We start from the raw sequence: 18,331 nt of genomic DNA, 5'->3' as shown, positions 1-18,331 counted from the left end.
ATACACATACACACAGCAGCTGTTTAAACTCTCTCCACCGCACGGTGCTGAAAAGCGATCTCACTGCAAACAAGTAAACAAATCAGAAAAATAAAAGGTACAGCATGTTGGTAAACAGATGAGGGTGTAGCAGTACAATCTGCTCTGTATAATGTTTCATCAACAGGTTTTATACCAGCTTACACCAACAAAAAAATCACAGTTACCTGACTTTAAATTCACACTAGCAGGACTCATGTTGGAGGGGCACTTCAGTGGGGATAGAAAGGACATGAAGCTTTTCATACTGAATCTAAACAGACTCACAGCGGTCTTTATGTTTCAGGAGGTTTCTGGTGAACCACATGGAGGCTTGTTGTCGGGAAGAGGAAGCAGGTACAGCTGCTACAATCAGAAAGTTCATTTTTATCTGTTTCCATCAGTATTTACTACATGTTGATGTTTTCGCAGGGGTCCCTCTCTCTATCTGTGTGTGTGTGTGCGAGTGTGTGAGAGAGAGCTCTATCTGCCTGGTTTTATCTTTCCACCCCTCCTCTCCTCTCTCTTTCCCCCTTCTCTCAGGATTAAACATGTTTATCAATTATCACTCCATCTTGCCTCTGGCTCTCAGCACGCCACACAGCTAATTGAATCATTAAACAATCGCTACTCCTCAGGGAGCATGTGTGCTTCTGACCGTGTGTGTGTGTGTGTGTGTGTGAGTGTGTGTGTGTGTGTTTGTGTGTGTGTGTGTGTGTGTGTGCGTGGGGGGGGTATCAGAGGGGGAGCTGTTTGCAAACATGATGATGCCCTCGGGTGCTTGCATTGCACTTGTCAGATATGTTTATTAATTTATGGTGCCCTGGCACACACACACACACACACACACACACACACACACACACACACACACACACACACACACACTCACACACTCACACACACACACACACACACACACACACACACACACACACACACACACACACACACACACAACGAGACACACAGATGGGTCCTGGCAGTAGCTGGTTGCACCATGTGTTAGTCACGGCTGGGGGCCTCTCCTGTGATCACACTGGCAACAGGTCGATGTACACTGTTGTGTATGTGTGTACAAACAGATGCTGATAAATACCCAAACACTCTGTCAGAAGAGGTGCTCAATGATCAGTTTACACAGACCTTAAAAAACCCATTCACATTACAAAAGATGAAAAAAGTTCCTGTTAATATTTCCAGCTGGACTTACATCATTTCATAGTAGTCTCATGTGCTTCAATCCCCAGCCCTCAGTCACTGACAGTCGATAAAAAAAAGTTTCTGTACTCTTTAATATAGACATTGACGAATAATAAGTCTAAAAGTAAGAAAATCTCAGTTTAACATGGAAAATGTTTCAAAGCTGTGAAAAAAAATGTAGTACAACATTTTTTGAATGCATATTCGACATAAAGTTTTAACTTTGGCACCCAGACACAAGGACAATCTGCTTTGTAGCAAAGAGGGGGGTGATTTACATCCCTTAAAATAAAAGGGCTGTAGGTAAAGAAACTATTTTCAATTCCCAAAAAGCTGATGGTCAAAAACAGAACCAATTCTTAGCACTGTATGTCCTGATTTCCTTGCAAAACTCCTTCAAATATTCACAAGAGGCAGCTTATTCAGCACTGCTCACGACATCTGTTAGCCTACTAACTGATAGCCATGCATAACATCTGCTCGGTGCCAGAAATCTGACTTTTGCTGTCAAAAAAATCTTGATACCTCTGAGACCCTCAGTCACAGCATAAATATACATGTGTACAGCCTGGTGTTGAAGACTATAGTGGGCTTAATAGTTTATTTCTCTATCTGCACACACAGTATAGCTGCTGGTGAGGATGTTAGTGCCATGTTGGGTCATAGAAGGGGACCAACAAAACAACTTTTAATCTAGTTCTTGTGAAATTCAAATTCCACTTATAAGCGGCTTGCATGTTACTGATATCACACTCATCAGGCCTAAAATCTTAACACCAAAGCAAACGGCAAAGACTCGATATTCTAACAAGACCAAACACAATTTAACAAATCAATGAAACCTTTTGCTATTTGAAGCATGCAAGTGGACCTCATAAATCTAGTTTTTATGAAAACAAAACCTTGAGAACAGAGGAATGACTGTGTGGAGTCATTTTTACTATTGAAAGAATTTCAGTTGACTTTGCATGCAGTCACAGCTTTTGGAGTATTTGCTCTCTGCTCTAAAGTACTCTTACAGCAGCTGGTACTGATTTAGACAAAACAGCGACAGAAGTTTGCAGAAAGTGAAGCATGTGTATAAAATTGCAAATATTTTTCTGCGTACTGAAATACTACAAGCTGTGACACAGAAGCTGCAATGAGGAGATGTATTTGTGTTTTCCAGGAGTTGGATGAACTTTAACCTTCAGTCCGTCTTCGCACTGAGCCGGACTTGTCACATTCAAGATGTAAAATTCTCCTTGGTGAGCAGCTCATCTCAGTAAATGCTATCATTGATTACAGCTGATCTATCAAGTGGGCTGGTATTACCTTTATCCACGGTGAAGTAAGGACCCATTATATGATTGCTGTCATCACTGATTGTGAACATCTCGACCTGTCATTACCCATATACCTCATCAACTCTCCACCAACCACCACACAATCAGACCTGCACGCTGCCTCTCCACTTGAAGTTTCACGTGGTCTTTATCCATTTGATATCATCATCATCTTACAGTTTAGTCTGCTGGGAAGTCTACCCCTTAGGTTCTATCAATCCCACCTTATTTTTGGCCCCGGCTTTTTCCGTTAAGCCCTCCACTCCTGACTGGGCTTGAGGTAATGGTGCAGGTTAAGGTGGGTAGGATGATGTGAGCCCCTGGATTTTGATACGAGCACTTGAAAAATGAAAGCCCTGAAGAGAAGAGCACAATTTCCACAGACACATCTGTACTCTTGAAAATATGAATAATTAAATAGTTAATTACAATTCTGGTTTGTGTTTAGTATTTACATATTAATGAAATGTATGTACTGATATATTTCTTAAGCCTATGACTGTATCCTTTGCATATGTGTCTTATTTTTTTTACATTATTACAGTAAAGACCATGACGTTTTTTGTACAGAAATTAAAGACTCATGGCTTTATATTTCAACACGGTTTTATCCTTCTGTATAATTCAGCTGTCAACACCACTTAACCCTGACTGGTTAAACCCAGCGCAGTTAATAGCTCTCAACAGCAAAAGTGAAGCTAGAGACAACTGGATCATATACGTCATATAAAATCAATCTGCAGAAAAGAGTGATAGCAAACCTCACCTACACTGTCATTAATGTCAGATTGACAGTTCAGATCCATATAGAAAATCTGATTCACTGAAACTTGATTGAAACTTTTACTGCCGTATCAAACTTCTGACAAGGTGAAATGCAAAACAAGGTTACACTTTTGGAAATCTCTTTGTTCAAGGTCTCTCTAACAGTTACACACTTCACACACCTGGTACAAATGTTGAGTCATTTTTTTTCTATCTGTTCATTCCTCTAATGTTAAACTGCAGAAACTTGATGATAAAGCACGTCAACCTTTCACTCTTTTTCTGAAGATCCCAGCATACATTTCTCATTGTAATTCATTTGCTCTATAAGCCACATCAAAGTATCTGTACTATACCTGAGTATATAGGACCGAAAGCAATATCATGCTGCAGTAAATTTAAACATGTTTGATTGCAGATAAAAGTGGATAAAAAAAGGGTATATAAAAGATAGACTGAACTACAGCTGTATGCAGATTTATCATCCATGTATGGACATGTATGCGCTGCAAGCGTGAGAGAGAAGCCCTGGGGGAAGTACGTTGAAAACAGAGTGACATGAAAATTATGGGGCGACAGAAGGAGAGGAAAAAAAGGAGCAGGAATCCCTTCAACCCCATCTTCGGACTGATTCGTCACCGCGACAACCATCACCCCACCTTATTCTGGGATGTCCTGTAGTTATGTTCTTCAATTATGTCTCCCTCTTTAATGTTGCGGCTGCACATCCATATTTAGTCAACCGCTGCAATTTTAGCTGCCGCGCTGAAATGCAACCGTGTCACCCTGGAATCAAAGGACAGATAGAGCTACCCCAGGCACACAGCAGAGAGAGAAAGATTTACATTTATTTCTATATTCTTTCAGGCTACATCTGCTACTCGAGCCACAACAGGGAGATTTTCTGCACATCAAGCAACTTTCAAGGAAAATGTTAGGCATAACAATTTGGCCACTGAATATGAGATTTTATTTTCGTCTTCTGCGTAACCCCAGAAAATATGTACATCATAGAAAAAATACAGAGGGAAATGAGGTGACACTGAAATGTGCTGCAATAATTATGTGTAAAGTGCAAAGACGGGGTGAGAAAACTCAGGTGAGATTATTAAAGCTTCCTTATATTGCTTGAGCTTTTTATCAAAGTTATGCAGTTTACCTTCAGAGTTAAGTAATTTCTTAGTCTAAGATATGAAGTTATAATTCCTTCAGTAGAGATAAAGTACTGATGTATTCATCTAAATCTAAAATAAACTGTTATTTAATGTAGATATTTTGAAAACAAATTTTTGGCTGCTCATACAAATATTTAATGTTCACTTCAATTTGTCCTTGCAACATTCGATGAATAGATTCCATTTAAAATAAATGTTTCAAGTAAACAAAGACTTGTTGAATGTCATCTGAAATGTAGCTGAGGGCAAATAAAATGCTGGAATAAATGCTAAAATCTAAAAACTGTAACCCTTGGAATAGTTTCATGCTATTTGCCTCTTTTTAAGACACGCATGGTTCAAGGTCAGTCAGTACAGAGAGAGAGAAAATACATCCAAAATAGCTGCACCAATAAATCCACAATGGGGCAACGACAAGCTGGTACAAAAAAGAGAACAGGCTTTAGGGTAGGAAATGATATAAAGATTAAAGCAATCAGACTAATAAAACAGTAAATTGTCTTGGCACGGATGAAACTGGCACTGCTCAAAAAGAAGTACCTACATCTACAGGTGTTCAGTCTGAGAAACCCCAGAGACTGGTTGTATCAGCTCTAACTCCTCCATAAATTTGTGTTTGAAGAAATATTGGGAACAACTCAACATTAATGATACACTCCAATGAATGTGGTGCAGGTGCCACTCTCTCTCTCTCACTCACTCACACACACACACACACACACACACACACACACACACACACACACACACACACACACACACACACACACACACACACACACACACACACACACACACACACACACACAAGGGAATCTCCCTTATGAGTTGGCTACAAGCCTAGAGAAGTGTGAAAGCATTATGATGCACGCAGAACATGGGTGCAACAGGTGTTGCAGGGCAACCTTTTAATAACACACACACACACACTTATACACTCTCACTCTCACACATTAAGATGAAATAAATGTAAGGAGTAAAAAGAGGGAAAGTACACACACTGCAGGATGAACACCAGACAAACAATCTGTCTTATCTTGTGAACATGAACTTGTCTGCTTAGCGGTGCCAATATTTTGTTTTACAGTTTGACACATCGTGTTCACAGAGGTTCGCCTCAGGTTAATCAAATCATCATGTTAGGGAGGGGACAAGGCTTTGATTTTCCATTAATAACTACAACACGCTACTCCAGCTACTGCACACCTTTACTTTGATATATTCAGGTGAAGTAGGTTATGATAAAGGGTGAAGTTTAGCTGACTTATATGCTTTGTTGGTGTGTCTTTCACTGGCCTTATTCAGAGGAAGAACTGTCTGTAGTAAAAAAAAAAAACAAAGAAAAAAAAAAATCTAACGAATTCTTTTGGTGATGAAAAATTGTGACATAGGCGCTTAAAGGGTAGATAGAAAATGCTCTAACTCATAAACAATAAAAAGTAATGTTATTAGTTGTGAAAGAGCAGGTGACTGCATTGTAAACAGTTAACAACTTCCCTACACATTTATCATCTGAATTTATCATGGACACAAAGTGTTGATTGCAGTAACCAGACTCTACTGAAGAAACAGCAGGATGCCTCTTCAAAACAAACATATAATCTTTATATCAGTGAGTTCTCTGATAGAAAAGTCCTTTCTTTAAAGTCTCTGTAAGGTTAAAGTGAGCTTAAGTCATCCGTGACTGTATTGATCTAACAAAAAAAAACAAAAAACAAAAAAAAACAGATCTTAATGAGCCCATAAGCAGAATAATTAAAATGCTCTTTTTAGTATACCAGCTGCATGCAATAATGTTGGCTCTTTGCCAGCCTAGTCTCACAGAGTGGCCCGTTAACAGCCTCAACTTTTAATAGCACTTCATGAGATGTTGGTCACCATTGTGTTAGAAAAGACAGTACAAAGGATTGAGGTTAAGGTTTGCCTAACCCCTACGCTAACCTTTTCCCCAGCAGAGCAAGGAACAGGCATCATAATAAGAAGTTAAATAAGTTACATTGTGAGTTCTGTTGCTTTAAATTGCATTTAATGAAAAAAAGGAAACTACTTTAAAATTGTAAAAATAAGCAGGATGTAAGCTTTTGGACGATCTAACAGTAAGTTGGATAAAAGGTAAATAAATGGATGTAGCCTTTGTGACATCACCCATCTGTTTCTGAAACTGAGCTTTGAAGCACATCGTTGACAGCAGCCATATTGCATTGGCTAGAATCAATCTAACGTCACGTTACGTCAGTTAGAAAGTATGAGTTGACTCATGGTCTCTCAAGGGATTTGAATTCTAACCTTGGTGAACTTTTTATTTTGTTTGTTTTGATCCTTTCCTGTAACCACAACACCCAGCCAAATCTGCCTTGAACACATTTTGTTCTACATCACCTGACTAACATATTCCTATCACTTTGTAGCAAATTGTCTTTAGGCTGCTGGCACAAGTTTTAAGCGAATGTGGTTGAGAGATTCTCAGTTGTTCAATTTTTAATAAAGACAAATTTTAAAATATTTTGAAGTGGAGAAGTTTTCTTAATTTGGGCAGTTTCCATAAAGCTTCCGAGTCATTACCAACCACTGGATTGTAGCAGAACTGGCTCGTGTACAAACAGACTGTTGTTGTTGTTGCTTTTGAAGCCTTTTAAGACACACACACCTTTTATGTCTAATCACAGCTGTAAATACATGCAATTAATCTTATCCAGACTTTATCTTGAATTTAATCTTTGGTAAATAAGTGTGGACTTAGCTGAAGGCATACTGTAGATATAGATGTAACTCTTGCTGCTACATATATACATCAGGTTTTATCTGGACAGGAGCCATTTAATCAGTGTCAACATAGCTTTCAATATCATGATACTTATTTTAGAGATTTACCCAGAAGAAAACCAGACTGACAATAAATCTATGAAGTGGTATATTGTTATTTTGAGGCCAGTTGAAGTTGTGCAGTATGTCAGCTTAGGAATGGCATTTAATGAAAATGGTGAATTAAGGCCTGTGAATGAAACCAAATCAGATTTGTGAGTATCAGGCCTGTAGGTAACCTGAATCTGCAGCTCTTCAGTTCACTATTTTATTTTTCTCCATTATGTTGCTTTTGCTTTTGTTTTAAGAAAAAAATCTATAAACAATAATTAACTCTGTCCAGGGGGAATTTCAGAAAACTCTTTGTACTTTTCCCAATGAAAAGTCACTTAATGTGCATTTTAGTATCACTGTGAAAGTCCAGACAAACGTCAGACAGCTGGATGCAAAGTGCAGCTAATAATCAAGTTCCACTTTTAACACACCTGCTGTATTGTTGCTCCTCCTGCAGGGCAGATAGTTTGGGGGCAGGGCTGGAAACTGACAATATTACTTCTCAGGAACTGGTAAATCTGTCTGTGGGTGAAAATCTCCTGCCAGCTATCATGGCAGGGTGCCAGTTGGATCCATTGTAATACTGCTTTGACAAAATGTTAGCTACTGAACAAAGTTACTGCCAATAAAAAAAACATAACCTCATAAAACCACAGAGTTCAGCAGTAACTATTAAGATTGTTTTCAGACCTGTCCACAAAAACTTTGATATCAGATCAAAGCGATGAGATTAACTTGAACCACAGTGGTTACTTCAAAAGAAACAGGCAGACAATCACTCATGTAATTTTAATTTTTCTTTTACACGTTGTGGGCCTGAAATCAAAGGGTGTTATGTAATAAAGTACTACGATGCTTGCAGGTGAAAACCCTCAGAGGAAGCTCATTTATTGGTTTGGTGTTGGAGGGAAAACAAAAACAGCAAACCTTTCCCTTCGCTTCCTCTCCGCCTGGATCTCAAGTGTCAGACCAGTTTCACCTGGAACTGCAGAGGGCAAACAAATAGTGTGTGACCGTAGGTGTGTGTGTGTGAGTGTTTGAAAGAGAGAAACAACTAGACCTGAGGAGGTGGAGAAAGTTTTCTGATGTAAAATCTATACAGTCGGTGTCTGTACAGCAGTAAATGTACGTTTGACTTCTGGACTAATGAATTTTACCCTTGGATTCACTTTAAGCCTTGTATTGAGAAACAGTACAACAGAAAGAATTAAAAACTTATCCTCTCCATTTATTCTTCTTTAATGGAAATGCCACCAAAATGGCGTTTTAAGCTCAACCTTTGTGGCAACAACATCCACATTTAAAAGTACAGAAAGGTCTGTATTTGAGCTCATGTTCAGGGGTTTTAAATGTGGATGTTGTTGCCACATCATCCACATTTAAAAGCACAGAATGGTCTGTGCATATGAGTTTGTGTTCAGGGGTTTTCCAGAGGGGATGAAACTCTGAAAATTAAAGCATGCATGGGAAATGCTGAGTCATGAGTTCATTAAGGAAGAAAGTCACCAGAACAGATGATGAACTTGTTAAATACAAGAAAATGAGAGACAGGCCAGTGGAGACGATGCTCATCTGTACAGGATCAGACACCGTAAAGGCCTGTGTCCACTTAAACCTCAGTGAAAAATATTTAAACTTTTAGGCTGTGCAGCTTTTCAATGTTACTGTCACCAACCAATCAAAGTCAAGAATACTGTCCTGGACAAAAGTTTTGAGAATGGCACAAACTTGGGTTTTCACAAAGTTTGCTGCCTCAATTCTTATTATTGCAATGTGTTATAACTTGAGATTGCAAAGAGTGACAGTATTAGCCATGAAAAATGACCTTTGTGAAAACCAAAACTTGTGCCATTCTAAAAAACGTTAGGCCACAACCGTACATATAGCTTCTTCAACTTTGTAAAAAAAAAAAAAAACAATGGCAGAAGTCCATGGGGAGAAGAAACTAACCACAGCTGTTTTTTTGAGGGAACAGTTTTCTGTTCTAGCACTGCTGCTAATGCTTGGGAACTTTAATCAATTGCTTTCATATTTCATACTTTTTAAACTTTATTAAGAGCGAATATCAGGATCACCAGCATCAAGAGTAAGAGGGTACAAAAATAACGCTTTTAGTGGGCACAGGCCCTTAAAGGTCTAATTTCGATGGATTGAAACAGCATTGACTAATTTTTTTTAACAAAACAACAACAACAACACTACTTACTCAATGAAGGCCCTTGTGAAAAAGGCTGTTCAATATAAAAAAAAATCAATGAACAATAACTCAAACCTCAACACAGGATTTCCACAAGCACATTCATTGAGGGTGTGTGTAGTGTGTGACCAAGTTTTCAAACTACACAGAACGAGACTGTAAATGAACACAGCTGCATTCAGCCAAAGCAGGACAGACATCAAGGTAACAGAAATTGATATAAAAACATATAAACATAATTCAGTTTGGTCAGTACGCTTCCTTTCACATCTGGAAAGACTTGTTGCTATGATGCTTTAGTGAAATGAATATTTTCTTAGGACTGTTTTGCCTGTTTCTTACTCCTCTCTTTTTCTTTGGTGTACACAGAGATCTGGCTGTTCACTAATTTTCAGAGGCTACAGTTTCCTATTCATGTAGAAATGACAAACGCAAAGTCAAGTCTGAAGTTGTTGTCTTAAATCCAAAACCTGATTCTTTACAAAGATGTCTAGAATTTGACTTTATGATGTTTCAAAGCAAGATTTTTTTACTGACAGAATTAAAATGTTAAGCCATCATTTGAAACACAGGTGTAGGTGCTCTGCTGAATGACAGGGACTGCTGTTTATAAATTACGTCAATCAAACACATGGTAATACAATAATGGAGAATGTGTCCACTTATAGGAACAACATAAAGACACGCAGCACACACACACACACACACACACACACACACACACACACACACACACACACACACACACACACACACACACACACACACACACACACACACACACACACACACACACACACACACACACACACTAAGGCAGGTGGTTGGTATTGCCTAAGAGGGAGTGTTTGGCTTTGTGACTGACAGGCCATTAGTTATCAGGGTTTGGTCTGTCATCTTGTTGACTGACGTCAGAGTTAAGGAACGCACCTTGAACTAAATATAACACACACACACACACACACACACACACACACACACACACACACACACAGGCACAGCGTGAGAGCAATGAAAACAGAGAAAAAAAAAATCACACATACTTCAATCTGCAAAACCAGCCTGCATGCTAAAGTATGTCAATACTTTACAAATATGACCTTTGACCTTTGGCTAACACCAAACCCGCCTTATTCAGACACACAGAGGGACACATGGTATACAGAAACAACTTGCAGCAGAAAATCTTTCATGACATGAACTTAATGCCAGAGTAAGAATGAAAAGGGTCAAACTTTGTAGGAAGACTGTTTACATCCAGAAGGTAGCACTCAAACATGAGAAAGAATTTCAGCTTAACTCTGACACTCAACATGCCACCAATCAAGGTCCATCTTTTCAGACACAAATATTGTCTGCAAAATCACAGCCACCTCTTCTATTGTGGAATAAAATTAAATCAATGTACATTTGCTCCTAAAGTAACCTAAGCACTTCAAGGTGCTGTTACTTGTAAATTCCTCTGAGTCTTCCGACTTTTTCCAATTATATTCAGTTTCACTTGTAACTGACCTTTTGGTATTTTGATCTTAAAGACACATCGAGGCCTTGAACACTCTGACCAGACCTCTTTATCTGTTTCACACGTATTAATTCAAGAGTGAAAGGAAATAGTTGCTTTTGTGAAGACTCATAATTGAGGGCTGGGACACATTAACACAGAGGTGATATGGTTTCTCAAGAATGCAAACAACAAGACAACTTACTGCACACTAAGGCTGGAAACTTCATTTGAAAATTTAAGGCTCCACTCTAGCTGTAACTTTAATCCATGTAGAAGACTTTTAATGAGCTCTTAAACACCACATGATATTGATTTATGAATGTTTTACAGAAGTGTTGAAAAAATATAAAACTGAGATTAATTTACCCAGTGCACTAGATTAGGTGAAAAGGGGAGTACAGAAGTTGGCTTTGTTTTAAAAGACTCAATGTAAAGATTGACGGCATGAAAACCCTGCAAAAGTGAGGCCACTGCTTCAGGAGCTCCCCCTACTGACTGGCTGTACTAAAGCTCAGAAACCTCCAGTATTAAAAGATGGAACAAGGGTTAAACTATAGATCAAAACCTTAATCTTTTTTTTTTTTAACATGGTTTCTGTCAATGTAGCTAGTTTCAGTCATGCTATTTGATGTCCAAGTGTTTATTTTTCTGAGATGTTTAGTTTTAACTATATGTAAAAACAACAGACACTGAAGTAACTAAACTTCACATAACCCCAAAACAAAACAAAAAAGTCTTCCCTACCCTAAACACAACCGACCTGAGGGATCTCTTTTTTACATAAGGGTCCATCATGAGGGTTTTTTGACTCCACTCTTGTATAAGGGAGGGAATCAGCATGCCTTGTCCATCTTTACATGCTGTTTCTAGAAGGGTCACACAGGTAAAGGCCAAAGTCAAAAGTTTGTGTGACCTTCTGTTTCAAAGTAAGATTTATATTTTGCTACATAGAAAGAAAGTCAACTGCTAAAAAGACCAGGGTGTGTTCCTCTTGTCCAGGACACACACCCATAGGTTGTGTATGTTGCATATGTCAACAGGAGTGGACACAAAGTAATGTGACAGAACGTTCACTGTGCTGCTGTCCAGCCTTGCCTATCACATCTCCTGCCTTCTGCTTCTGGTGTCTTGTTACAATGCACAAAAAGAAAATGTTTACTGAAGGGGAGAAAAATACTCTGAACTTGAGTACAGGTTCACTGTGGCCTCCTGTAAAACCAGGGCAGAATATATATAGAAGATTAAAATGATTGTAATCTGTCATTATTCTGTTACACAACCTGTGCAGTCGTCTTTATGTATTTCTGGTTAAACCATCAAATGCTTGTATGTTTCTGTTTTGGACCCATATCACAAAAAACACTGCTTTCCCAGAAGCTCAAACATAATCAAATTTGGGTTCTGAATTCAAAGTTGCTATGACAATTTTTGACTGTAGAGTTTAACTTGAATTTTTTTTTTATTTGTTTGATGATTTTTAATTATAATTTTAACTCTACTTTGAACTAAAGATTATTATTACTGCTTTTTCAAATGTGGGCATACATTTTTTGATTGAACACTTGATGCCAATGCACAGGTGAGGTGGCACAGGTCATTATAGCCTTTATTGCATCTTTTCAGTATCTCAGTATGAAAACTAAAATATTTAATATTTTTCTTCTTTATTCTTTTTGCTGATGTAGTATGCAAGCAGGATATTATATTGGTAACATGTCTGTCTTTTTTCAGCAGAAAGGCTTGATATACTTGATAAATCTGCAATGAGGCACAGAACTGTAAGTCCCTATGTTTGAAGTTAGTCTTTTCACTCCAAGTTTGAAATTCAGCCCTTAAACCCCCATTTGAAGTTGCTGAATATGATAAATAGAGCAAAAATGAGAGTGAATATTAAAATTTGAGAACATCCATCACAAACAAAATATTGGCCAGAACAATCTCAAATAACTAATAATGTCAATTAGTGTCTGTTTAAGATGCATTAGCACATTCCTTCATCATGCAAAAACACATTATGTATTGAAGCTTGATTAGGTAATGGATAATGTGATTTTTATTTATTTATTGTAGCTTGTTTCATTAAGTCTGAGTGGTCAAAATGACATCAATTATTGAACTTCAAGCAGCTGAAGAAGAGAGAAAAAAAAAGTTTATCTGTATGGAGAGAAAGTACATTATTTCTGGAAAAGCTAAGCATGAAAAAACTTCTGTATAGCCTCCTATGTCATGCAAAGTTGTTTTTGAGTAGAAGAATCAAATTGCAAAACACGACTGAAACAAAATAATTAAATAAGAACAAAGGCTCAAATGAAAAAGAAGAAATGTGTAACGTAGCACACCTCCACCCCCGCCAACCATTTAAATTAAATTATCATCTTGGCCTGATGCCTGACTGTATTGATAAAAACTCATCTTTCATGTTAGCTGTTGACGTTAGCATGATGAACAAGATACAGACACAATGAAAACAGAGCGCCAGCTGAAGCGCTGTGACTGAAAGGTGTAGCTGTGACAAAGAACTCAACACACAAATGTTTGCTGCCAGATAGCAGAAAAATAAATGACTTAAGATGATAACGAATGTGACGCAGGGATAGTTTATTTGTTTAAACACACGCACACACACACTATCTCTCCCCCACAGACTCACACACGGGGTTGACGCACACTTGATGAGAATAAAACAGAGATAAATCCATACACTACACTCAATTAATAGAATTGCTTGAAATCCGTCATGCAATTACCAAACGCTAAATCGCTGCCCTTTAAAGATATGGTAATGGTGACTACTAGCTTTCTAAAAACAGATAGCAGCGTTGTCTTGATAGATGCAGCAGAACAATACCAAAATCATTTCCCTTAATTATCTCCTCTGGAACTAATGTTGCAGATATGTGTGTGAATTAATTATTGGAGCTCGATAGAAGAGAGAAGGAGCAGCATTATCCATCAGAATCTTTTTTTTCCTACCCGGCATTCATTAAGGCAAAGGCAACTGTCAGTCACTCCACGAGACAAAACCCTGATTTCCAGAAATCAAATTAGCGCTGAAAACAGAAAGAGAGGAGGGACGGAGGAATCAACAAAAGACAGCAGAGACCTTATTGTGAGCGGCGATGAGAGACACATTGCAGCAGGGAATCTTTCTTTCTCTCGTTTGTAATGTTTCATTTTGTTCTTTTTACCCATACAGCGCCTCCCTCACTGGTAGCTCCATCAATGCATTGGGGTCACGTCTTTCAGGTTGGAGCTCATTCTCTGGCAGTTTGGGATTATTAACATGGCCTCGACTCATATAGAGTCTTTAGCACACGCTCAGGTCCAGCTCCTCTCCCCGGCTTGTTTCAATCTAAAGCTGTTCTCAGACATGCACTGCAGGAAATATCGACAACATTTCAGGAGCTCGCAGGAACTTTGTGAAAGTCTGAAAAAGGCTGAAGCTGCTGTTTGTGTACAGCCTCATAAACTACCTGGAGTGAGCTTGCTAGCAGAGAACTCAATATACAGTCAGCGTTTCCCCTTCCATTGTAAAGAGGTGGCGGCCCGCCTCCCCTGGAAGTTGAGTTAATTTTACTTTCCATATAGCGCCAGATCACAGCACAAGTGATTAAGTTACCTCTCTCATAAATCAGGTCTATACCTTGCTCTATTGTAATCAAAGACTAAATAGCCTTATGCTATTCATCTAATCTACATGATGGGATGTCATTTTTATCATGGTGCATCGTGCGTGCATTTACACACACAAACAGATTCATTCCTTATAGCGGACAGAGAGCTGGAAAACTACCACAAGAAACATCTCCCTGCACCTTCTCTGTGAAGATGCAAACCCCCCCCCCCACCAACAATGTCACCCACCTCCCCGGAAAAACCAAAGGGGCAACAACTGGTGGGTAAATATGAAGCCTATGAAGCCATTGTTTGATTCTCCTGTCTGTAGTCATTTGCTCAGTTGTTGTGGTTGCTTTCTACTGTTGTTTTGTTGTTTCTCTCTCCCTCTCTGTCTAGTCTCTTCTCTACTGTCTTTCCCTTTATCACTGTTTATTTTCTGATATCACTTTGTCCTGGTCAAGCAGTAATCTTCAAACTTGGCAATATATGGGAAAAAAAATAGGAATCAGAACACAAATAGAGAGTATACATACAAATGGCTCCCCTTGATAAGTAAATGTGCTCTGCACAATACAGCCAGACCATCTTCTATTGTCGTGACATTAGACAGGACAAGTTAGAAAAAAAAAAAGAGCCTATGCTGAAGTGCTAAAAGTTGCTAAGTTGTTGTTTATCAAGAATCCGCTTGAGGCTGGCAGCAGAAAGACCGGAAATCGCGAACATAACCAGCCAAAAAAAAGACATTAAAACAATCAATTTTTATAACTGTTAATTAATTCAGTCAGTAAGGGGTTAAACACTGATTTCACAATGGGCACACTGTACGGTTAGCAATTTTTTTCTAACTTGGCAGTTTGGAAGTTATTGGGGTCGTTTGATTGTCCATTCAGAGATACAGCTCAGGTCACGCGACTGCCGGGCGCCCTGTAGCTAGCAATGTGGCTGCTTCCAGGGATTGGCTTCATTTAACGGTTTCAGGAACAGACCGATGACGTCACAGAGACCACATCCACGTTTTATACAGTCTATGGGAAACACTGTACAGTATGTAGCATATGGCATTATCACATGCTGTGACAGGATTGGGATACAAAAATATCAACTACAGGGACAACTACTGGTTTTCTTTAAGAGACAATGGTTTGCATTTTTTTGGGCTTTGCCATAAAGTCTACTTGATTAGCCGTAGCGAGAAGTCATTGCTTTAATTCAAATAACACTTGGCTAAAATCATGGATTTTTCCTTTGTAACATCTAAATTTTATGCCAACATTTAATTGCATTTTATGTATATTTAAGGCTTCACTGTGCTGGACCAGCTCAGGGAAGTAAAACTCTCTTTGGGTCAGGTGTGTGATCCCTAAAAGGCATAAAACTGCTGTTGACCACTAAAGCACAAAGTCTTCTGCCACCATTGGATAACAGTGTTTGTTTTCCACTGCTGCAGACTTAATTTGCTTAAATTACTCAGGAAGTAAAAGGAAATGTCTTGGCACAGTATACATTTCACTGCAGTCACTCTTCGTAGGCAGCTCAGAGCCACCGTGTCTTCAGTGAATGTCATTAGAAAAGGATTTCCAGGTACTAAGCACTAAGGCCCTCCTCTATCTCACAGATACCCCCTGTAGCCAGACATCACTGCTTCAGCCCTTGTCTCTTTTTTTTGGATTGAAGGCTTTCTTAAATTAGGCCAGGATTTTCCTCACGCTGAGCCACTTGAAGGCCGGCACTATCTCCGATTTCAAGCACAGACAGGACCAACCAGGTATTCCCAACCTGGAGTCCGACAATCTCAGTTAAAGCTGGAATATCTGGACACGCTGCGGCTCTACAAGAGTCTACATCAGTAAGGGATTTGAAGACATCCTTTTTCCTCCATTTTACCCTTTCTCTTTCTCTGGATTTGGACTTACTCACTACATAGCGTCACTTCTAGCAGCAGAGACAGTTTAAACTCACATCACTGCACACCATGTGATGAAGTACTTGGAAAAGATTACCCAAAGGTTTCATAAGTTTTAGTATCCAAACAAGCTTTTATCTTTATCATCCATCCAAAACTAACAGTTTTAAATCACCAGCTCATGCTTTTCTTGGTGATTCTTGTTTAAGAATGTCTCTAATTTCATTTCAAGTGTTCAGCAGCCAGTCTCCGACACCATGTACCTCATATTACCATAATAACATGAAAAAATAACACTTCCTTTTTACGTTTGGGTTTTTGCTCATTTCTGTTAGTGCAGCTTTCAAAGTGTAGAGAAATCAGCACAGAGACATTTGAATACACTTCAACACAATAAAACCCTTACAGAAATTGCGACACTTTATTTTTACAGCGTGTTCTTTTTGTGCTTGAGTTTTGTGTTTATCATTCAGAAAGTTTGAGGCTTAAATTCTTTGGGCTTTTAGATATCATGCAGAAATCTATTTTGTACTGTCTAATTTTAATTCACACCTTTTTGGTTGACACGTTTGTAAGAAAAACTTTTTATCTTTCAGGCATGACCTTGTGCACCATATTCTTGCAACACAAAACACTCATGAAGAAAGAGATGAGAGTGCATGAGAGAAAATGTTGATGCTTGAGTTCTTATTTTCTTATTTTGTTGGGATTCCTTTTTAATTAGAGAGAGAAGACAGACAAAACCTGGTGATAAAAAAGGCTGGTAGTTCACACTTGAAGTGACACAATCAACATCATGTAATAAGCTGGATACTGCTGTGTGAGCAGGTGGTGATAGTAAAAAACGTAACCTCGACACTTCAGGTGTAAATAGTTTCAGTCTTAACAGATAAGAAGCCAAGCTATCTTAATGTCTGTCACTGCAGCTGAAGGGTAAACAGGATTGTCAATGAGTACCTTCCAGTTAATGACCACAGAGCTGCGATGTCTCCTCACATCCCTCACACACCTCAGCACATGTATTCATCAGTTTGTCATCCATCACACTGCCCTGTCAGAGTTCAAACCTTGTCAGCCGGTCAGGTGATAAGGCCTGACATTACAGGGTGGACCACTCTCCACTCTGTGGGTTTTAGTGTGAACATGATCTCTCTGATCTGTTCTAAATTCAGACACACAAAGAGCTCTACGTTTCTAATTAGAGGAAGATTTATGATCAACACATATAGCATCTCTTAACATCTTTGTTTTTCTGTTTTTTTTTCCTCCAAACATGCTCTGACTTCAGCTCATTGAGGAAAGGAACAACAACAGATGAGGAACACAAACAGGAAACTGAGAAAAACGAAGGATTTATTAGGCGTGCATGCTCTAAGAGCAAAATAAGCCATATCTATATACATATAGATTCCCTATTATTGGAGCACAAGGCAGCTTACCGTGCAGGTGGCAAGCAGGATTTAACAGAAGACAGAGGGAGAGAAACTGCAGGAAAAAAAGAGATAACGACGGTAATGGCAAAATAAAACAGTGTGTGTGGTTGTGAGCAACAGACATGGAAGTACAGGTAGAAACACAGACATATGCAAGATTTACGGTATATGCAAACTCTCGCCAACACACCCTTTACATACACACTCCACCTTTTACACACACCTACCTCCTCACTCACTCCACCTTGCAAACACACGCACACATATGCACATCCTCCCTCAACACACACCTTCTATCCCCACCCCTTCATTAATACTTTCCTCTCTAAAGCGA

The sequence above is a fragment of the Halichoeres trimaculatus genome, unplaced genomic scaffold (assembly GCF_033239565.1).
Source record: "Halichoeres trimaculatus isolate MK-OKI-2021-1 unplaced genomic scaffold, fHalTri1.1 fHalTri1_scaffold_4, whole genome shotgun sequence".
In the NCBI taxonomy this organism is placed as follows: domain Eukaryota; kingdom Metazoa; phylum Chordata; class Actinopteri; order Labriformes; family Labridae; genus Halichoeres; species Halichoeres trimaculatus.
The sequence above is the reverse complement of the archived record's forward strand: the minus strand, read 5'-3'. Positions refer to the sequence as shown.